The following is a 23,183-nucleotide window of genomic DNA, read 5'->3' as shown; positions in this document are numbered from 1 at the left end:
GTTAGGGTTTATTGTAAATGCAAACAATAAGCAATTGCCCCAGAAATAGAGAAGCCAAATCGTCTTCAAAATGGATCAAAGAGATGTGTGGGGATTCTTTTTACTCAACAGGAACTGAGAATGCACAAGTGACGCAAGATTAAATGCTGCTGTGAATGTTCAGAAATATGATGGAAATAAATCTGCTTATTATAAAAGCATTTGTGCAATTATTTCTTCTATCTCATGAAATTCAGCTTCATATCGCTTAATTTTTGTGGCAAATTTAGGGCTTCTTTTTACAGAGCTAAAAGCAAGAAAGAATGTTACCGAAAAGTCCATTTGAATTTACTGTAATTGCTTTTGGGGAGAGAAACCATAATTGGAAAGTAATTTCTAAGCCTGAGTTTGTAAAATCTGTAAACTCTTACAAGGAGAGGAAAGGAAAGACAGAGAAAACATCAGGCTGTGAGGCTTTTCCTATACTCATTGTTTCATAAAGTGTCGATGCCATCCACCCGTCAGAAATTGTTAACATTTTCACCCCTGAGACATTACTGGTAGCTTTTATTTTTCTGCAAGTGGCTTTGATGGATCTCTGAGAGAAATAAGAAGATAGTCAGGCTTGGATAATGTGAATTTCTTTTTCATTCATCATCATTAGAAAGTGAGACCCTAGTGAAGTATGACCTCACAGGATTAGCTTTAATGCAGGGAAATTTGGTAAATTGAATGGGAAGAATTCCAGACAGGGAAGCTTCAGTCTGCATCTTAGAGTTTGAGATTAGGTCTAGGATGAGGAGAACACAATAAAATGCCTGCCTTGCAGCTATTTTGGATTTAGTATTCTGTCTAACACTAATGTTATTGAACCACATGTCACAGTGCTTAAGTATCTAAAGGGGATGACAAATCTCTCCTACCTGAAGAAAATGTAGATGCTTCACCAGTTTCTACTGACACACATGCGAAAGCAAACTGACATTTGGTGCTGTTCCTAACTTCGTACTCACTTTCAAACAGAGGCTTGGTCTGATGGAAATATGCATTTGGAAAAAATTCCCCAGCTTTTCCAACATGACTTCCTCACGCCTCTGTACAGCTCTCAAGATATACATCAGCCCTGATATTTCCTCCAAGATCTCACTCTTTTCGATGTCTGTCTTCTGTCTATTTATCCACCATTATTCTCATAATATTTTATTCTGAGGCAGCCCCACCACAAACCCATCTCTGAAGGGAACAGTGTTTCAAGGCATGGCCATTATTACAAGACAATCGGATTGTTTTCCTTCCAACATCCTTAGCTTTGTTAAGGGCTAAGTGGAAGAAATTAACATACTGCATGCCTTACGATGAAAATGGGTTCTAATTATTTTGCTTCTCACATTATTCTGTGAAGCATTGATTGGACTTTAAAAATATACTTCTAAGTGGCTGCCCTCAACAAATATTTATGCTTTTTTCATTGTTGTGAAGGAGAATCTACTAATTGAAATATGATTGTTCCAGTAAATGAAAGTAAATACAATGATGGCTAGCATATGCAACTAATCATTAACTGTGGTCAGAAATCAGCAGGAGGGTGAGCCAAATGCCCAAATATCTAAACTTGGCATGCAAGGACTGTTCATCTGTACTGTTCAGACAAAATAAAATTAAATTTAGAAAAGGATTATGAGCATCTATGCGTTTACACAACAAAGGGATCTCTGCAGATGTGATTAGTAGTAGTAAGGATCCCCAGGAGGGGATGACACACTGGATTCCCTGGGCTGGGCGAACCCGAGTCTCAGGAATTCCTTAGAGAAGACTGGTTTCCTCAGCAGTGATCAGAGAGAGATGTGACAGAAAGGACAACTGCTTTGAGAGATGCTCTTTGCCCGCTTTTGGGAGAAAGCGTGGCTTGAAGCTGATACCTTGGAGCAAGGGAAGAAAATCACTGTTGAACTTTTGATGCACAGGGACTGGGGGACAGTGAATCTGCATGTGTTTTAAAAATTAACTTTATTGGTACATTTTTGGAATGCATTATGATCACACTCATCATTGAGGAATTGGACCCGTACCTGACATATTTTAGCTTTTGTTTTTCCCATTTCCCTTCTCTCCTTTCTACCCCTCCACCTCTCCCTTTTTATAAAAGATTCATTTCCATTTTTTCCTTCTATTCTCATACTTTTTCTTTCCCTCCTTTCCTTTCCCCTACTCCCGACTTCCCCTTTACACATTTTCTTCCTATTTCACAGTGTCTATTTAACATTTTGGTCCTCATTTAAACTTTTAGTTTCTCATATCAGAGAGAAAATTCGGTATTTGCACATGTGTGTCCTATTTATTTCACTTGAGTATGGCCTCACTGTGCATCTGTTTAGCTAGAAATGTCTCTAGTTTCTCATTTAACTACTAAGTATGTGGTAACTTTTCAGTGGAAGAAAATGAGAGTCACATTCTGTTATAACTTCAGTCACACGTCCTTACAAGAATCTAAGAGGAGAATCCATTCTAGGTTTGACTGGCTCCTACACCTTTGACTTATAAAGTCTGAAAAATAGCGCCTCTCTTTTTAAACTGGAAAGTCTATACAACTACAATCCCAAATCCACATAAAACTAAGCAAATCCCTATGAACTGACAAAGAATTCAGGGAAAGCGCTGTGATGAAGGTTTGTAACCAACTCTATCATCTTTCATGTTGCCTTAGACCACAGATGCTCACAGACTCTCAAATTCTCTTTTCAGGTAGAGGGGAAGGCCTGTGTCTCATCCTCTTTAACACAAATGATACCCTGACAGGTTCTGTTTGACTAACTCAATATGGCAGAAATAGGGGCTGGACAACCAACTCAGGCTTCCAGCTCAAGGCTTCTCCTTGGTATCTCTTGGAAAGACCACTGTGGGACACCTGGGCTGCCATAAAATTTCCTCATAATTCTGAGTTCACCATGCTGTAGGGAATTCCGAGGTGATGAATTGAAGTGGCCAGAGCTAAACGCAACAACTGTCATGGGGTCCAGCCTGTAGGGTCCTCCAGTGAAATCATAGGCAGTGTGTGCAGAGAGAAGCCCTCCTGTTACACTCTTTCCAAGTCCCACAGAATTGGGACATTTAAGAGTGGACTGTAAGCTGCCAAGCTAAGAAGTAGTTTGTTATGTGGCATAACACAATCAGAGCCCTACTCCATGCAACTAGTTGGATATTCACATGCATTGGACTTCCTTCACTCTACTTTCTAATTTTACAGTATTTTTATTATTCATTTATTTTTCTTACAGTATTTTTTAAATAGAAAATTTTTCCATAAAAAAACTGACTGGAGATTGGTATTATTGTGCTCAATATTCATTTGTACTTGGTAAAATATTAAATGATTGTAGTCATTCTCACTTGAAGATGTTCAGTTATTGTATTGATGCTGTGAACACAGACATTCCGTATTGTAAATATTTTGTCTTGTCCATGATCTTAAATTTTTTTGGGTGGTACTGGCCATTAAACTCATGACCTTGAGCTTGTGAGGCATCCACAGTGCCACTGAACTAAATCCCCAGCCTGTATTCCTAAAATTTTTAAGTGATAAATGACTCCACTTACGGTGCAAGTTTTTAGGATATCAACTTTTTGCAGTAGCAAAAATTCAGGCTTCATTAAGCCTATTTTCCAGATAAGACTGTTTGGGGAGTTGAGGTGTTTGCAGCGATCACAATGAGAAGTTTACAGCAATTCCACATTTCTGGGTGAGTTTCTACTACAGCCTCAGAGCAGCCCCAGTAACCGCCCAGTGTCTACTGCGATGGTGGTCACGCTGATGGTCCCCTCCTCGGTATCTGGCTGTGACCTCACAATAGCCCTGTGGAATCTCGGGTGGCTGCTGGCTCCTGGTTAGAAGTAGAGCCATGGGGACACCTTTCAGGGCCACCTGCTGGACACTCATGGGGATGTGAGGACAACCTAGGACTCCTGGCGGGCCTGGCATTCTCCTTTAAGGGGTACAAAGGGAAGCAAGGGCTCTCCTTAGAGATTCCCCACAGTGGAGCTCATGCACCAGGCTTTGTGCAGATGGCATGGGACAGCTCCATGGGACCTTGGGAAAGGCACCGCAGCCAGACAGAGTTTGAAATGAGGGAGGGAGCTGAAGGGGAAAGCTTGCACCTGTGTGGCAAGGCCAGGATTCTAGATCTTTCCCTTACACATCAGGAAAGTTGGAACTGGCTCATGAGACTTTGTGCAAGATACACCAGCCCTTCTGATGCAGGAGCTTTGGGTGATTTCTTGGCTGTGACATCATCAGGTTATTTTGACCAGGAGAACAGAAGGATAATGGTAATGCTTCTCTACCCAGTGATGACAGCCCTAGCACTGTATCACCCTGGAGCAGGTCTATGTTCTTTGTGAGTTGGAACAGCAAGAAGCTACATTACCATGTGATACTCTGTTTCTGCTTACATAAAGACTTGCCAATTTGTGGAGACCTTAAAAGCAGTTGGTTCTTGGAGACAAAGCCGCCCATGCTTGAACTCACATAGCAGGAACTTCGAGAGCATTCTAGTAATGTCTGCTTATGCATGTGTTGTGTTCAAACTTATCCTAGGACTTCTTCATCCATCCAGCAAGTACTTCCTGCAATTCTGTCTACAAGGTACTAATGCAGATGCTTTATGAGGGACAAAGAGGAGAAGGACTTTGTTCTTATGGGGAACTCCAGTTGGCTGTTAGGGACAGTAACATCTCAAACACAGGCAGATCATGATTTCTCTTCCCAGTAAATTCTACAAAGAGTGTTTTTCAAAGGGTAATGAATACCCACTGAGGGCATGACCATTGCATATGTCAACAGTGGACCGATAAAATTAATTAGAAATAAAAAGGGCAGGGGGATTTAGCTCAGTGGGGCTGCTGCCTTCCTTGAAAGCGTAAGACCCTGAGTACCAGAAATAAAAAGGGCATTGATATTTCAGTAGCCAGAAATGCTTCCTTGAGAATGAGTGAATTCTAGAGATAATTCATAATTCATTTGTTTCACAAATATTTACTTAGTGAGCTACTATGCTAGGTGACCACTGGATTATTTTATTAATAACATCGAGATACAAAAAATTGTATTACAAACTTGGGGACCCATGCTTTCTCTCAGCATCATGAATTCGGATCTCAAGGATGTGGTCCACAGATCCGTGCACTTAAGCACACTGGAGGTAGTTTTTAGTTACAAATTAAGCACTTGGTAAAGAATAATGCTATATTCCAGTGAGCCCCACCAGTAGAAAATGAGAAAAAAGAATGAACAAACATTGTGACAAAAGTCCTTAGACAATCAGACAACCCAGATTGACATAGATAATAGTTTTCACACTGCGCCAAAAGGGAGTCCTATCTGTGAGAACAAAAAGGGATTAACTTAAAAAAGATCTTGCCAGGCAGGTAGGAAAAAGTCCACAGCAATTTTGAAGTTGTTATTCTCATGTCAGAGAGAAAGGACATAAATTTAAAGCTGTAGACAAAATGAAGATTTAGGGGAATCCACCAGCCATTTTAGATATTGTAAATCGGTAATTACTTGTCTAATTGTGGGAGCACACTTTTCCTTTTTTTCTAAAGTTCAGAGACAAGCAAAAGTAATAAAGGAAAACATGATTTCATGCCAAGAAATAAGGTAAAAAACAAAAACAATTCCTCTTGTTCAATGTAATTTTAAACCTCCCACATGAGCCATGATACATATATACTACAATTGGAATTTCTAAATTTGATCCACTTTTCTATTGTAGTTAAAAAAGAAAAACAAAACAGCACAAAAAAAAAAAAACCAAAGGAGGTTTGGTGTTATTTAGAATCATTTTTTGCAAACTTACAACATGAAAAATATTCTCCCAAGAAAGTCATTCAATATCAAAAGTGCAATAAAAGAATAAAGTGAACTAAATGTATTCCTACATTGGCTTGACCTAAGTCTGGGAATTGAGCCAGACTCTTCAAATTATAGTATCATTATTTACAAAAAAGGAAAATGTTAACTAACATTATTAAATAAAACACGTATATACATGCATAGCAGGAAACAAAATAAATGTTAACACTAACAAAAGTTGAAGATGTGTATATATACACACGGCACAAATATAATATACTCCTGAGCAGGCCTGGAAAGAGTAACTATGCCAGAGGAAAATTTACACAATCCCCTTGGCTGTAGGCTAAACGTTTATTGTGTTAGACAAATATACAAAAAAAAATAATAATAACTTCCACAGTTGCCTAAAACTAAACTGAAAAAGCACATTTTTGCCTTTGAAGTTTGTCCCATAGTTCCATTTCTTGGTGAGTGGCAGACAAAGAAATTTAGGTGTTTGCAAAAACAAATGTGTGAGTGTAAAAGTCGCCTCAGTGTTGTGTGAAATATAAGCATCTTTTATGTACTTACAGACAAATTTGCATGTGTTCAGAAAGTCAAGGTTGACTTTAAGTCATATTTCATTTTCTACATATTCCATTTCTAACTGAGGGTAGACACTTTGGTAAAATTTGCTTTGGATTCATTATTAAGGCAAATTATCTTTTCTGCTTAGAATTTTTCCCACTCAGACATGACATTTAGGCCACCTATCGAGTCACATGTCCTATTTTTTTCTCTCTGAAGTATCTGATCTCTTTCCCATTCAACAGGGCTGTGCTCATCTTACTGTGGGGTCCTGTTTTCCTCAGTGCCTGGGCTGCCCAGGAACTGGGCTGGGAGGCTGATGGGTCCAGACAAGAAGGAGGAGGTGAACACAGAGGAGGGTAGCTTGAAAAATCTGCCCCAGGGGAGAAATAGTCTGTGGCTGGAGAGATGTGTTTCTCCAGCCACTTTTTCTCAAATGATTTTCTTTTCCCCTTTAAGGACAGCATTAAAAGTATGCAGTTGGTTGTAGCAGAAATACCTTCCAAGACATGCAGAAACTAGCTTTCTGAAAGGGTTCAAGAGAGAAAAACATTCACCTCTTGAAGAAATTCCCCAATGTCATTGTGAACAGTAATCCAATAATTCAATTTAGAAATTGAGAGAATTTTATGGAAGAAGCAATTATTCCATGCAGAAAGCAAATATGAATGCCAGCACTCAGGTAATCTGTGAAAAGACACCATTGTTCATCTGTAGAAATTTTTTGCTTGAGAACACAATACAAATCATTAAACTGATAAAGGCAAAGGATAAGACATATTTTTCGAAAGAACAAACAGAAGAATTATCAGCATTTCATTACTGACTTTGAAGCCCAACATGAGACAGGACTCAAAGACATGAAGTTAGTTTAGGGGTCTAGAAAGTATTCATTATTATTATTATTATTATTATTATTATTATTATTATTATTATTATTATTATCTCATTTATTATTACCTTTTGTTACTTCTTGAGATATTTCTTGCCAGTAGGCTAACACATGCTGGTAGACCTTCCCTTTTACTTGTCATAAGAAACTTTGCATTCCTTCACTTTGAGGACATGTCTTAATTCAGTTGTCTGCTTGTACATTATAAAGGCAAAAGTAGAAATATGCGTTGCGTTAAAGGTTTAGATGGACTCATGCCTTGTATGGCTGGGGTGCTCTATTCCCGTATGTGTTTCCTTCATATCAGCATGGGTAGATTTCTTCTATAGTGTTTCTGTGTATAAATTAATTGCCCTCAGCTGGTTAGTTCTTTAATTTGTTTACATTTGCCTCTAAGACAAGCAATGTCTTAGTTTGAGTCTGGCCATTTCTCTCTATTGATGGATCGGTGGATTTCTACATCGAAGTCTGGTCTGTATTTCCATGTTCACTGCACGTTCTCTCTTCAGGAGTGTCTACAGGAAAGTTTAACAAGTAGCTTTTTTAATGCAATGAGATTCCTAAACTGCACAGAAAGTAGCCAACCAAATGTGTGAGAATGGAATTGCTCATTAAGTATCTGAGATAGGAAAAAATTATTCACGTGAAATGTAATGCTGGCTAAGAACTCATTGAGAAATGTCTCAAAACATCTTTCCAAGTCTGGTTTCATAGACCATTAAAAAAATTGTCTGGAATTGGAATCTACAGAAAAGAAATTATAGCTCTGTAAAATCAGAAAGAAAATGGGTCGACACACGTGTAAATACTGAGTAGTTTTTCTGGTGTAAAAAACTAAGTGTAAATAAGGTTCAAATTGAATAACTGATAATGTGAAATAGGAAGAAAGGGGCTTAAGGAGGAAGAGAAGGGGGAAGGGTTGGGGAAAGGAAGCAAGGGAAAAGGAAATATATGAGAAAAGGAAAAAAATTGAAACAAAGTCTTCATAAATAGGGAAGGGTGAAGGGTGGGGGAGGGCAGGGGTATGGGGGAAAATAAGAACCAGGACCTGTTATGTAAAGGTGCAACATCCCAATGATGAATGCAACTGTACTGTACACCTAAAAACTACCAATACATTCAATGAAATAAAAATGGGTTGAAAGATTCTCTCCACAGAGGTTCTTTTCTTTCTGTGATGAAATTTAATTGTGGTTTCCTAAATCATTAGCAAGCACAGTTTCTTGACTGGCACCGGAGCCTTGTATGGATTAAGTAATCATCTTTTTCCATCTTTGGAAAGAAGAGCTACAGGGAGTGGAATCACCATCCTGCTGTCGGAGAAATCTGTTGAACTTGAGAGGTGAGCATTGGTTTTGGCGGGATGGTAAGAGAGTAAAAAAATGCTTTGAACTCATCCTGAGATCACACATCTATGTCACAGCCATCTAAATAGAAGGAGTATAAAGTCAGGCTAGACGGTGTCTAGATTTTTATATTGATCACAGGAGAAAGACATTTTGAGATAGACAATTTCACTCCACTTTGACAAATAACTTTTTTTACAAAACATAAATATGAGAGTTCATTCTTTGGAAAGATTGTCTGGGTTCTATGAAAGTAACTGAACAAGTACTTATTGAAAATTCATTAACCATTTTCTACTCTCAAATAGAGCCTAAAGCTTAGCAGGTTATGGGAAATCTGCTGAGGTTGTGTGAAGTAACTGAACAATACATAAAGTGATCTTTATGTAGCATCCCTTTTTTTTTTTTTTAAAGCAAAGCAGAATGTGGTGGGGTGGGGCTTAGCTGACCCAATCTTTTAACATCCTCATGACTTTCCAATTGATATATCAGTCCAAAATCATAATAACAAAGCCTGCAGTGTCTGTTTCCTCTATGTTCACTTCTAACGCAAATGGGAACATTTATCATCTTTTCCCCCTTTGGTAAATGCATATGAGGCAGATCTTCAAATATGAAGTAGGAAGGCATTTCAAAGTTTGCGTAGAAGCTTACCTACTTAGAAGTGATAGAAAAAAGCTATATTTGGAAGCCCCATCAGATATCAAACAAATGATGATGTTTGTGTATCTTCAGGTTTCCCAGACCTCTCAAGAGTGAATTTTTGAAATGAAAACTAGAGGTTACATTTAATTTACTTAAGGCTGTGGAGAAATCCTGATTTCTTTTATTCAATTGTCTTAAAATTTTAAGTAAGTGTGAAATTTTATTGATAGCCCTTCAATAAAAAAAGTCTTACTTGAATGCATTGCTCTTTTCTAAGAACTTCCATTCATATTTAATGACTAATCTAAAAGGCATGGCTATGTTACTAAGTAATAGGTCATTATAGTTTGTTTAAATAACTTATTTAAGGATCTGCTAAGAATTCTGAGAGACATTTCCTATGATTACATTGTTCTATTTTAAAAACTTTCCGTAGATTTGTATCAATGTCTAGCCATCAAGCTGAACATTGTAGGAAGAGAATTTTAAAAATATCATTTGTATTTGGATTATTGTTCGGCATGTGAAAATATATCATTATATTTTAAAGTTAGATTTTGAGAATAAATTTATTTTTCAGAGAAAACCTGATGTATGTGACGTTTTTGTTTTGTTCATTTTAGTTTTGGTGAAAAAGGATATCCCTGTGATACCACTTTGTTATTCCTTATAATTCATCAGTTATTGATAAATCCAATAATTATTTTTTGTGATTTTAAATAAATTTCAAAATTTATGTATTTAACTGATCAAATCAACTAAATGTATCACAAATGTTTTTGATATATAAAAATAAAATCAACTCCTACTTGGAGAAATGTGTTTGTGTTGTGAAATTTTCAGTAATATTTGAATACTTATCATATCTCCTTTACTTCATGTTTTTGCCTTATATAAATGGGTGTTTTGTTAGTAAAATGTGCATTAAAAACAATTAGTTCTTGTTGGAGAATTGCCCTTTACACCTTTATATGATCACTATAGTCTTTATTTTGAAGTGCAAATAATGTCAATTAACATGGTTTCAGCCTTCTTTGTCAAGTCTATGCTAGACAAGTATAGCTATGTAATTTTCTATTTAAACTTTTTTACGTTTATCTTACCTTGCTACAATTCTAAAATATTTGTATAACTTTTAAATGATAAATAAAAATGACAAATTTTTTTTAAAATATGATGCTATAAAACTCATAAGGAGGACATGTGTTTTCTGCTCACACGTCTTATCTAACATCTGGCCCATGCCCAGGCTGGTGTTAGGTTTTGAGTTCACGGTGTTCATCACACCCTATCCATCAGCTTCAAGAACTCTGCTCACATAGCGCTCACGATCCAGTGAGGAAAAGTGATGGCTGTGAAATAATCACAGGAACCGATGTAGACTTGATTGAAATGTACAAACTGGGGGCCAGGGTAGCCTTCCTAAGAAATTGTCCATTGAGCTGAAAAATATCCTTGGGGCAGATGAGGCCATGAGTCCAGGGTTGTGCACTCTATGCAGAGCACGGAGAATGGCAGAGCCCTTGAGAAGGAGGTGGAGGCAGCTGTCCAAGGAACACACAGCTGATCCTCCCTGCATAGAACAAGGAAGCTAAGGCTGGAGGCCTGAGACCAGAGGGTGCAAGCAGTCTGGAATTTATCCAGGAAGAAGAGGGAGCCCTCGAGAGAGGGATATGCTCTGGAGTGCGGGCAACAAGGTTGATTTGCAACTTGAAACTCTCAGGTTGCTGCCTGGAGGGAAGAGAGATGGACCCAGAAAAGATGGCAAAGCCAGGTCTGAGAAGACCTTCTGAGGGCTCCAGGAATCCAGGTAGGGCTGCCAGCACTGTCTTTGCTACTTTGTTCTCTGCACGTGGACAAGGATTTCTGAGCAGGAACGCTGTTCCACTTTCACCATCTGGAACAGGATGACACCAAGCCACAGCACAGGGACTATGTGAGCAGGGCTGGCCCCTACCTGCAGCTGGCTGGGGATCAGCCGTGCATAGCTGTGTGGTTTACAACACCCTCCCAATGCTCTACAAACATCATTGGAGCAGCATTTCATGCCTCTGGTTGTCTGATGCTTCGAATTTCAGTAGCTTGCCATATACTAATGTTTGGTGGGGTCTGATTTAAATGGCAGTTTCTTTTCCAGTATAAAAAAGGCAAATGATACTTTATCTCATTAATAAGCAAGACAGGCTTAGGATTTCCAAAATGTCAATACTTACACTAGAAGAAGATCGGAACTAGTCCCAGAAAATACTGTCTGTTTTGCCATGAACAAAACACTTCCCAGAATACCTGGAAACCTCATTGTCCTACAGTCATGGTTCTTTCCACAGCCTACCATAGCTTAGCTGCACCTGTCCTGAAAGTGACCAGCACTGATGGTGGGGCTAGTAAGCACCAAAGTGAAATGAAGAGCATTGGGGTGCAGCTAGATACTCACAATTTCTATCTCAAGAAGAATACATCCCATGGAAATATTTCTCAACACCCAATATTTGATATTTATTTTATTTTATTTTGTACTAGGGATGGAACTCAGGACCTTACACTTGTGAGGCAGGTGGCGGCACCACTGAGCTAAATTCCCGGCCCTGGTATATATTTTAATATGCTCCATTGTTATTAAAATCTGCAGTAACTAATCAATACTCGTAAAGGTACCTTCTACTTTTGAGTTCAGATGAGAACAGTGTGGGTTTTAAAAAGCAAATGCTTTGCCATTTAATTTCATTAGGAAAACATTTTCTGGTAGAAATTGGTTTTCAGCTCTCTCTGCTATTCAGTCTCAGAGCACATCACCACGGAAGCCTTTGGGAGAAAACAGTTGGAGAGCTAAGTCTCTGGTCTGACATTTTAAGAGATGTGTGGTGAACGAATGCCGCTCTCTCCTTCACGTGTTATATCCATAGAAATTATTCAATGCAGGCTCTCAAATGAAGAAAGAGAAACTGAGATCCTGATGCATGATCAATGTCAAGGCTGTTGATTTATTAACTTAAAGGTTGGTAATTCTTTTTTTTTCGGGGGTAGGTACTCAGGATCTCCTACCGAGCTACTTCCCTAGGTCTTTTCTGTTTTTTTCTTAATTTAATTTTTATGTTTAGACAAGGTCTCACTAAGTTTCCCAGGTTGGTCTTGAACTCAGCCTCTCAGAATATTGGAAGTACAGGACTCCACCATCACACTTAGCTTGCTGGTTCTCTAAAAATGTCTAAACCTTATTGCTGGAGACGGAGCTCAGGGCTGCAGCCTGCGCTTAGTAATGGCAAGTTCCTGATCTGTTGATCGTTCTGTTCCGTCCATAGTTGAAAGGTTGGACGTGTTGGGGTGGTGAACGTTTGAGCAAGCTGCAACCTCTGGAAGGAGTGCAGCCATCTTCCCTACTCCTTTTTTTTTTTTTTTTCTTTTTTAATTTCTTGAACACAGCTGACTGCCTCATACGAAGGAGACCTGTGTCTGAGCCGGGAAAGGTGTTCCATGGTGCCTGGAGGTACACATGACTCAGCGTCCGATGCTGGTGGAGACCTCAGGAATCTCCAGCAAGTGGCTCAGAGAAAAAGCCAAAAGCAGTTACGTGACCGTCTCTAATTTACTGCAGTATTTGTGTGCATTCCTACTTTCCTATCTCCATCTAATTGCGTCTACTTCACACCTAATCTGCACGGAGAGTTGAAAGGTGGGAGGACTACTGCCATAAAGTGTCCACTCCGGATAAATGGTCAAGTGTGCAGAAGCCGGGATTAAAAGCACTTGCGATTCAATCACGCGGCAAGAGCATCAAGACAGTATACGCAATCAGAGTTTACGAGGGGAGTTGATTGCTACAGATTACTCTGCTCTGTTAAGACATTCAGGTTGTGATTTTGGAGCTGAAGAGGACAAAGCCAGTCGCCTGCTGAACTCACAGTCAGGGGCGGAAGAGACCTGGATTGGACTGGAGGGGGCCCCAGCAGGAAAGGGATGAGACCCCCCATTCCTGGAGCTGGTTGGCCAAATCCTTGGCCTCACCAGCTTGGAGGGACACATGTGAATTTAGAAAGCAAAGGACATGAATATTTCTGATTACCTGGTACTTTCATAGCATATTTATTAATACCTACATAGTGTTAGACCGTCTACCAACAAAAATATTTCCAAGTAAGCTGCACTCTCTTTACTGAACACATACTGGTAATAATCCACAGGGTAATGTTCTGTGCTACAGTAATAGGAGTTAAATGGCCATCAATGAATTCATTGTTTAATACCTTTTACTACACTGACTTTCCACAAGGCTACTTTACTCACCATGCCAGCAGTTCTAAATATAAAGGCATGGTGGCCAAGCTCTAATATAAAAGCATGAACGAATATTCTGGACAAGTCTCGAGAGGCAGCAGTACAGAGAGGGGCCCACAGAAGTGGCTGAGCTCCTTCCTCTTGCCTGACCCTTGCCTAGTTACAATGCTGTGCTAGGGTAATGCTTTTGTATTATTTGGAATGTAATTTCTGACATTGGGTATAATTTCTGGCATGAGTCAGCAATGAGTTCTGATATTCTGATAAAGCCAAACTGACCAGCATAGTAAGTGTGCAGGTGGAGATGGGCGAGACCCCAGCACACACCCATGCCTGTACTACTGCTAAATCTTATGCTTTCACTTTCTCTGGGTTTAATGAGAAAACATGCAAACACAGCTCCAGGAACTTTTTTCAGAGTGACTCAAAGCAAAAAGTGGCAGGATCTTGATGTTTCTGAGTGTGAATTTTAAATACAGGCACACACCATAGGGTATACTTTCTGTGGCTAAAGTGTAGTTATCAAATAATAATTTACCAAGAGTGCTGTCTCGAAGCTGATGACCCCTTGCTTTATGAGTAGAGGAATCATTTTAGTGTTCCTCTCTTTCTTATTTGTGCACACAGCTTCTCTCCTTCTGGACCACTTGAGACTTGCCCACTACTCAGTGGGTTTCAGGTCTGGTCAGAGTGGGGGAAGGAAGGAAGACCTCAGCCAGACGACCTCCAATGTCCTCAGAGAGTGGGTGAGGGCTACAGCCTTTCGGAGCCTGTCAAATCACAGGCTGGAAATGCCCTTAGCAGCGCAGCAAGCTTGTTGGTGCACACGCACACACACACGAACACACATACACACATGGCAGGGCTGCTGGTTCATCATTCCCAGCATTAGATATTATGGCCATTTTGGCGGGGAGTCTAAGGATTTCATCTAAGAAGATTTAGTTTCCATATTTCAGCTTCTTGACCTCTGAAAAGGATGCATGAGTAGGGATTTATGCCCAGTGCATGTGAATGCAGAGGCTGCCTTTCTCTAATCACTTTCTTAGGGAAACAAATACACCCGATATTTTATATATATATATATAGAATGGAGGGGAAATAAGGCAAGAGGTCTATTTTGAATTATTTTCCTTTTTACCCCAAGAATTCAGCATATCATATGAATGTTTGGTCAGCTCGGTTTTCTGACTTACTTGAATTTGGAGATGATACTCAAAGCACTGCAGTTTATACTTTCAAAGGTTTCTGAAATCTGCCTAGTGACAGTGCCTTCTTTGTTGTATTCTTATTTATCCATTTTGCTAAATTATTTGCATGTAGAAATATTGAAATAAAGTCTTTAGAAACTTTCTTTGGCTGTTGGTTTTCCTCTGAAGGGCAGTTACTGAAATAAACGCGAGCCTGTTCACTTTTCTTCTTCTTTTTCATATAAAGCAATGTCATGATTTCCCTGGTACTATTTCTCCTCAATTATTGATACGTGACATTAAAGGAGCCCAAAATGGTCTTAATTATGCAATGATGATTGAGGTAGTGCTTCCTGGGAACTAATGGGGACCGAAGATGGTGCAGGCCTCAGGTCCAGCTGGTTATTAAGCTGCAGGAAATGCTATGGGCCAAGAAGTGTATTACTCCTCTGAGATGAAAATGAACTACAAAAAAAGCAGAATGGATTTTTTTCCCACTAATGGGTGAGATGGCCCTATTTCAGATGATGAAGTTATTTCAGTGTAAAGAAATATGCTTCATAATAGTGAAATCTAACTTTTCAGTGGTTTGTGCCTTTTAAGTACAGCACAAATGATACTGATTTGCACTTTTGATGCAAGCAAAATTCTACGCAGCATTTGAGTGTCTGTGGCATTTTATTATCGCTGTAGGACATGCTGCACGTTTGCTATGGTGAACTTTTGTGAGCTAGAAATACGTTTTCATTTTCTATCGAAGATGGTTATTTTGATAAGAGAAATTGTAATCTAACCTAACAACAATGAAAAGGAGTGCAGGTTTCTTTCCTTGTGCTTCCAAGTTTACTTCAGGGAAAATACTAGGAAGTGGACTGGCACCAACGGTGCCGTAGGAGTTGTGTTCTCATAGATCCTGTGATCCCAGCAGGTGGGCTGAGATGAATCCCTGCATCAGCCCCACTGAAAGTCTTTCCTTGCAAAGTTCATCCTAGTGCTGTCCCCATCTCTCTCAGTGTCAGTGAGGTTTTACAACAGAGTGAAATCAGTAATGAAAATGTTGTTATTAATGTGTTTACTTAATGAGATCAACCAAGTAAAAAAAAATTTTTTTATGCTTTCCTATATTTGGATGGTTTGTCAAAAAACAGATTAACCAAATGGCAGAACTCCTAGTGGCCAACAGTGAAATAATTTGAGAACAAAATTAATGAATGAGTATTAGATTGCAAGTAAAAACACAAAATACATGTTTATGAATCCATACTGATATCAATAAATGATCTTGTAGATGGGGGAGAATTTAGAATGTATGTAAAAGGATGCACGGGAAATTGTGAGGGACAGCAGGACTGAGGACCCACTTCCTGAGTCCGAACTCTGGATTTCTAGTCTGGAAAGCAGAATTCATGAACTCGCCTAGAAACTGAGTCAGCTACTGCATTCAAAGTAATTAGGCAATTGCTTAAAACTAAATAATCCCTATGCAAAGGGAAAGCATTATTAATTTTAATGTTTACTATTTAAATAAAATTTCTAGGACATAGTTGCAGAGGTTGCACAACACAGAAAGCAATTTGTTCCAAAACATGGAGAGTTTCACCATAGATAAAGCGGCATGGCAGAGGTGCATTCATGCCCTAGAGCATCACACGAGAATACTGCGATTGTTAATCCAAGACCTGCAAGACAGTGTGCCATGGAAATCCCCTCCAATCCCCATAACAAAAATTTTCTCAAAGTTATTAAAAATGAAAAATTCAAGGTTGTGAACTATTGTGTTAAAATGTAAAACCTCAGCAACTTCATCTGTGTACAAGATCAAGGGATTGCAAACAGAAAAGGTGCAACATTGCTGGTCCATAGCAAACACAATTGTCATATAGGGTGAAAAATCAAGTACAACTGAAAATTTATAACACTGATTTGTTAATTATAGTCAGCCACTTAACTTTTTGTTATTGTTGTTGTTGTTGTCTCGGTACCGGGGATGGAACTTGTGCTTGTGAGGCAGGCGACAGACCACTGAGCCTAATCCCAGGCCCAGCCATTTAACTCTGTCTTCCATTGATTCTTTGTTTGACAATCTTTAAACCGAGTATCGAGACAAGCTCATCTTAGAACCTAACCCACAAATTTTCTATGAGGATTGTGAGTTTAGATTTAAAAAAAAAATCAGAGCCAATTTCACTCACTTTGCCTTCAGAAAGGTCTTCCTTGCTTTATCCTTTGTTAGAGTAAGAAAAGTATTGTAATATGGTCTCAAAAGTATAATAATATTAGTAAAACTACGCTGTTCCTTACTCGTATCATCACTAATTTTGATATGTTGCATGGTGTTGCAAAATATGGATATTGCCCAGTTTGTATTTAGTTTATGAAGCACGACATATACAAAAAGTAGAAGCTGTGTTAATTACATACGTTGGTAGGCAGGTGGAAGAGGGCCAGTATCTGTTTTCTTCCACGTGTGGAGCTTTAGTGATAAACATAAAATTTCATGTAGAACCAAACAGTGCATTATGTTCATGCCTGCTCCTCTGAACGCCTCGTGGAGAGAGGGATGTCTTCTGCACTAGGAGTCAGCATTCAGCTAACTTCCCTTTCTTTTGTTAGAGTTGACTCTGTTCTCTCCCAGCCCCAAGGCTACATTTGCTCTTCTCAAGAAAGTTACTGAACCCCAGGGAGGGCTTTCACTTGCCTCACGGACTTCCCTCCTCTGTGAGGCCTTGTCTTCTTTATACAGAGTAGAGGAGGGAGAAATCCATCCAATTAAGAGTTTTGCTTCAGTATAATGACCTTTTGGTTGTTTCTTTCTCAAAGAAGTGTGCTTCCATTTTACACACTGCAATAGTTTCCTTTCCTCTCATCCATCCAAACTTTGGGAGAATGCAAAGACTTGTTTATCGTATGCTTATTGTCCTAAAACACCAGAGGTGCCATTCACACACGGGTACAGTGGATGACATAATGGAGAGGATTCTGTGCTCATTCCATGCTCATTAACATATATGTGTGGATTTTCTGCAATGAGAGAGCAGAGAAGTCAGTGAAGGTGGCTTAGTTGGATTTCATGCCTTTGAGAGTCTGTCATTCCAGCCTCTGACAAAAAGTGTATCAGTGGTAGCCTATGAAACTGTGAGTTCTATTGCTCTGCATTTCAAACTTGCAGTGATTAATTTTGGCTGAGTAGATCTCTGGGAAATCTGACCTCGCCACCTTCATGCGTGCTTCTTCATATAAGTGAATGTATGAAGAAGAAAACCTTGTGAATAAAGAACCCTAAGTGATAGTCACGTCCACATCAGCTGGGCCTTGTTGAGCTGGACGATGCTGTGCTTGCACCTGGCCCGGTCGGCTGCATTAGAACAGTTGAGGAAACCCAGAAGCTCTTGGACAGCAAAGCCCCTCATTGCATCCCTAAAAGACAAACATTTCCAGTGAGAATTATTTGAGCCCAGAAGTCCTCATCCGAATACAACCAACCCTGGTCTATTTTGAGCTTTACAAAAAGTCACCTTCATTTGGGCATGAAGTGGCTTAAAAACCAGATTACTTTTCCTGTGCACATCAGATATAATTTCCATGAAGGAAGTAGACACTCTGATAGTGGTGGGCAAAGAGAAGTTATTTGGCTCAGGGGGGAAACTGTGCTGGAGGATGCAGGGAGCTGTGTGCAGTCAGCGAGATAAAGGTTGGGGTAGGGGAGATGAGTGGAACCTCAAAACCCAGAGGGGAATGCAGAGGCATAGGAATGTGAGAACACATCTCACCTGTGTGAGTTTTGTTGCTTGCTGGCCCTGCAGAGTTGTGCTGATACAATGAATTAAGTTTTCAATCCAACGTATCTTATCTTGGATTGCTGTTTTTTCTTCAGACAGAGTAAATTAAGGGCTCTGTCTTTATATCATTACCAGCTAAGGAGGCTGTATGATGTAATTAAAGAATGTTTGCCTCACCATCTTCATGCAGAAGCTGCCATCCTTGAACCAGAGGGGTTGGCAGACTTTTCTACAAAAGACTTGGAATATTATAGAGTAAAAGACCACATTGCCCGCCTTGATGTTGCTTTGACTCCCAGTCTTTTCTCTGCTTCTAGTAGCAACTGTCCTGTTTGTTGTTGTTGTTGCTGCTGCTGTTTTTATTTTTATTTTATTTTTTTAACCATAAAATTTACTACCCAGAACATGTGTGATCCATTTATCCTTACTACACTGCTGCTTTTGAGGCAAAACATTGCTTCATTCTTCTGTCTACCTCAAGCAATGTATACATTAATATTGAATGAACAGACAATGCACTTTTGTTCATCGTGACTAGACTTATTTACTTGTGTATTTAGAACTATATTTAGGCCCCATATTTTCACAGGAGTTGCAAGTTTAAAAGATACACTTGATACTTGGAAGGCTGAGGCAGTGAATTTCCAAGTTTGAGTCCAGGCAGTGCAACAAAACTCTGTCTCAAAATAAAAATTTGTCAAAAGATCTGGGGACGGAACTCAGGATAGACCATTTTTCTAGCATGTGCAAGGCCCTAGGATCGAGCCCCAGCATTAGAAAAACTGGGGTGCACTCTTTTGTTGTTGTTCTGTTGTGTTTGGGGATTTCTCCCCTAAAATACGTTAGTGCTTTGAGTGGAGTATCACAACTACCACTTTTAGGGCTCAATATCCTTCCTTCCTTTCTTTCTCTTGTTTTTTTTTCTTCTTCCTTTCTTTCCTTCTCCCTTCCTTCCTTCTTTCCTTCCTTCTTTCCTTCCTTTATTTTATTCATTTCTCACAGGGACTGAACCTAGGGCTTTTCCCCTGAGTCATATCTCAAGCTCTTTTTATTTTTATTTTTAAAATTTTAATTTGTAGCAAAATCTTGCTAAGTGGTTAAGTTGCTCAGGTTGGGTTTGAAGTTCAAATCCTCCTGGATTGCACCCCTAGATCTGTAGGACTACAGACACTGCACACTATGCCCAGGCCAAACACCCAGACTGTAGGTTCAGGTGGAGGTTATTATAGAGTAAAAGACCACATTGCCCGCCTTGATGTTGCTTTGACTCCCAGTCTTTTCTCTGTTTCTAGTAGCAACTGTCCTGTTTGTTGTTGTTGTTGCTGCTGCTGTTTTTATTTTTATTTTATTTTTTTAACCATAAAATTTACTACCCAGAACATGTGTGATCCATTTATCCTTACTACACTGCTGCTTTTGAGGCAAAACATTGCTTCATTCTTCTGTCTACCTCAAGCAATGTATACATTAATATTGAATGAACAGACAATGCACTTTTGTTCATCGTGACTAGACTTATTTACTTGTGTATTTAGAACTATATTTAGGCCCCATATTTTCACAGGAGTTGCAAGTTTAAAAGATACACTTGATACTTGGAAGGCTGAGGCAGTGAATTTCCAAGTTTGAGTCCAGGCAGTGCAACAAAACTCTGTCTCAAAATAAAAATTTGTCAAAAGATCTGGGGACGGAACTCAGGATAGACCATTTTTCTAGCATGTGCAAGGCCCTAGGATCGAGCCCCAGCATTAGAAAAACTGGGGTGCACTCTTTTGTTGTTGTTCTGTTGTGTTTGGGGATTTCTCCCCTAAAATACGTTAGTGCTTTGAGTGGAGTATCACAACTACCACTTTTAGGGCTCAATATCCTTCCTTCCTTTCTTTCTCTTGTTTTTTTTTCTTCTTCCTTTCTTTCCTTCTCCCTTCCTTCCTTCTTTCCTTCCTTCTTTCCTTCCTTTATTTTATTCATTTCTCACAGGGACTGAACCTAGGGCTTTTCCCCTGAGTCATATCTCAAGCTCTTTTTATTTTTATTTTTAAAATTTTAATTTGTAGCAAAATCTTGCTAAGTGGTTAAGTTGCTCAGGTTGGGTTTGAAGTTCAAATCCTCCTGGATTGCACCCCTAGATCTGTAGGACTACAGACACTGCACACTATGCCCAGGCCAAACACCCAGACTGTAGGTTCAGGTGGAGGGGGATTGCTGTGTACAGGAGTGGATGGAGAGCTACTTCATTCTCTTTGTCTTATTGTAATTTTCCCTTTTAGTGAACATGCAATTGTTAATGAGCAAATATTTGTCTATACTTGGTGCTTCTTAGTTCCAGATTTGTCTTCAAATTTTGGGGAGGTGAGTATAATAACCATAACCTAAATCACATTAAGATCACCACGTTTATTGATACCCATACGACATCTGTCAGGGAATTGCAGAGCTCAAGTGCTTACAACTTCAGAGATGGAGAGGTGGGGAGCAGGCTGACATCCACAGGGCTGTGTGTCCTTGAGAATCCCATGGGAGTCAATGGGGTCATAAGTTATTTTATGGGGTAAATCCTAAAACTTGGGGCAATCAGCCTCCCAATGACTAGGGAGACACTGTCTCAAAATTAAAATTAAAAATAACAAAGTGCTGAAGATATGTTAGAGAAATGGATTCTGTCCTGTGTACTGAAAACACAAAACCAAACATATATTGGGGCTTTCAGACTGCTATTTTTTAATTACTCAGCAGCAGTTTGGTTTCTGAATTTTTTTTTACAGCTTTCCTGCCTTCTCTGTGTGATGCTCTCCAATGCTGACTTATAGCCATTAGGAAATTTCTCCCTGGCCTCAAAGGCCAGATTTCTTCCTTCGAAGTTTTTTTCTGATCAAAATACCCGCCCGCAGGAATTAACTCCAAATGATCTTTCTTTTTTTCTCAATAGTGAATCTTTTATATTTACAAGATTGCAATCTAATTGCTGCCACTGTACGGACAACTGGATGCATTGCACGTTTTAAAGATCAAGGAATCCAGATGACAGCAGCTTTTCTGTGTGGGAGCCCTTGGGAGACGCTGCCAAGTTGGGTCCTGTGAGAAAGCAGGGAGTGGGCAAAGGTGTGACGTGGAGCCCGAGGAGGGAGTCTTGTCAGTTTTTATAACAATAGTTAAACAGGATGAAAGAAAGATAAGAGAGAGCACGAAAGGGCATGGGTGTGACGTCTAATTCATTCCGGGTGAGTTTGTTCAACAAGTTACAGTATCATTACCTGAAGCTTAGAGTAGATAAGGGTATTCCTTGATTTTAGTCCCCAAATATTTCTGTGTTGTTTATCCTTAAAAATACTAATGACCAACACTGCAGCAATAGAAAAAAGTGAAAGTGTATCCTTTGCACAGTAAATTGTATTTATGCAATGAATTCATGACATGATTTGCAGTTGTTTTTAGATGATTGATAATACAGACAAGCTGGAACTATCCATGCTTAATTTGTTTATTTTTTCCCCTCTAATCCACATAATTTGCTGAAAAAACATGCTGCAAGTAGACTGAAATTAGGTAAAAATGGAAGTTTTTAGTTTAATACTCTCAGAATATATTTCACCATATTCTTTTAATTGTTTCTCTGTTCACAGCCCAGAAGAACTGTTGTTAAGAGACTCAAATTGTGCTAAGCATCTAGAATTCCTACCAACTGCTAATCACCAGCAAGTTTAAATTAATGTGAAAAATATATTGCTACAGGGAAAATGATGACTACCTGTGTTGGTCAGCTTTTCATCACTGTGGCCCAGTGCCTGAGAAAATCTAGTTAAAGGAGAAAGGAGTGGTTCTGGGTCATAGTTTCAGAGGTGTCTGTCTGTGGTCCTTTGACTCCTGGCTTCTGGGCTGGAATTGAGGCAGAAACATCCTGGCTGAAAAGCATGGCCACAGGGCATGGTGGGATGCAGGAAAAAGCATAAGAGCCAGAGAAGATGAGCTACAGACTGTGTACACAGCTTCAACTACAAACCCACTCCCTTCATCTGGGCATGGGGTCCATTGTCTGAGTACTGAGAAAATTAAAAAAAAAACACACACATATTGGGGCGTTTGTGTTGTTTCATCGCCAATGACATCGAGTCATGATAGCAGATGAATTAAACAGGATGAAAGAAAGATAAGAGAGAGCACGAAAGGGCATGGGTGTGACGTCTAATTCATTCTGGGTGAGTTTGTTCAACAAGGTACAGTATCATTACCTGAAGCTTAGAGTAGATAAGGGTATTCCTTGATTTTAGTCCCCAAATATTTCTGTGTTGTTTATCCTTAAAAATACTAATGACCAACACTGCAGCAATAGAAAAAAGTGAAAGTGTATCCTTTGCACAGTAAATTGTATTTATGCAATGAATTCATGACATGATTTGCAGTTGTTTTTAGATGATTGATAATACAGACAAGCTGGAACTATCCATGCTTAATTTGTTTATTTTTTCCCCTCTAATCCACATAATTTGCTGAAAAAACATGCTGCAAGTAGACTGAAATTAGGTAAAAATGGAAGTTTTTAGTTTAATACTCTCAGAATATATTTCACCATATTCTTTTAATTGTTTCTCTGTTCACAGCCCAGAAGAACTGTTGTTAAGAGACTCAAATTGTGCTAAGCATCTAGAATTCCTACCAACTGCTAAT

At 39.3% G+C, this 23,183-nt stretch overlaps 1 long non-coding RNA gene across 3 annotated transcripts; it reads left to right on the top strand.

The window, feature by feature from the left end:
• Nucleotides 1-3,868: 3,868 nt before the first annotated feature.
• LOC117285117 lies at nt 3,869-22,581 on the top strand. Of its 3 annotated transcripts, none has more exons than XR_004516091.1 (5): nt 3,869-3,968; nt 4,177-4,618; nt 8,500-8,631; nt 21,448-21,620; nt 22,142-22,581. It is a non-coding gene; the product is annotated as an uncharacterized LOC117285117 (long non-coding RNA). The 3 variants fall into 3 exon arrangements; XR_004516090.1 differs by having other exon boundaries at nt 21,448-21,739; XR_004516092.1 differs by lacking the exons at nt 21,448-21,620; nt 22,142-22,581 and adding an exon at nt 12,701-13,316.
• The last annotated feature ends 602 nt before the right edge of the window (nt 22,582-23,183 follow it).

Source organism: Fukomys damarensis, unplaced genomic scaffold (genome assembly GCF_012274545.1).
Source record: "Fukomys damarensis isolate Sample0158 unplaced genomic scaffold, DMR_v1.0_HiC HiC_scaffold_6, whole genome shotgun sequence".
Classification (NCBI taxonomy): domain Eukaryota; kingdom Metazoa; phylum Chordata; class Mammalia; order Rodentia; family Bathyergidae; genus Fukomys; species Fukomys damarensis.
This window is presented reverse-complemented; position numbering and strand designations above follow the sequence as displayed.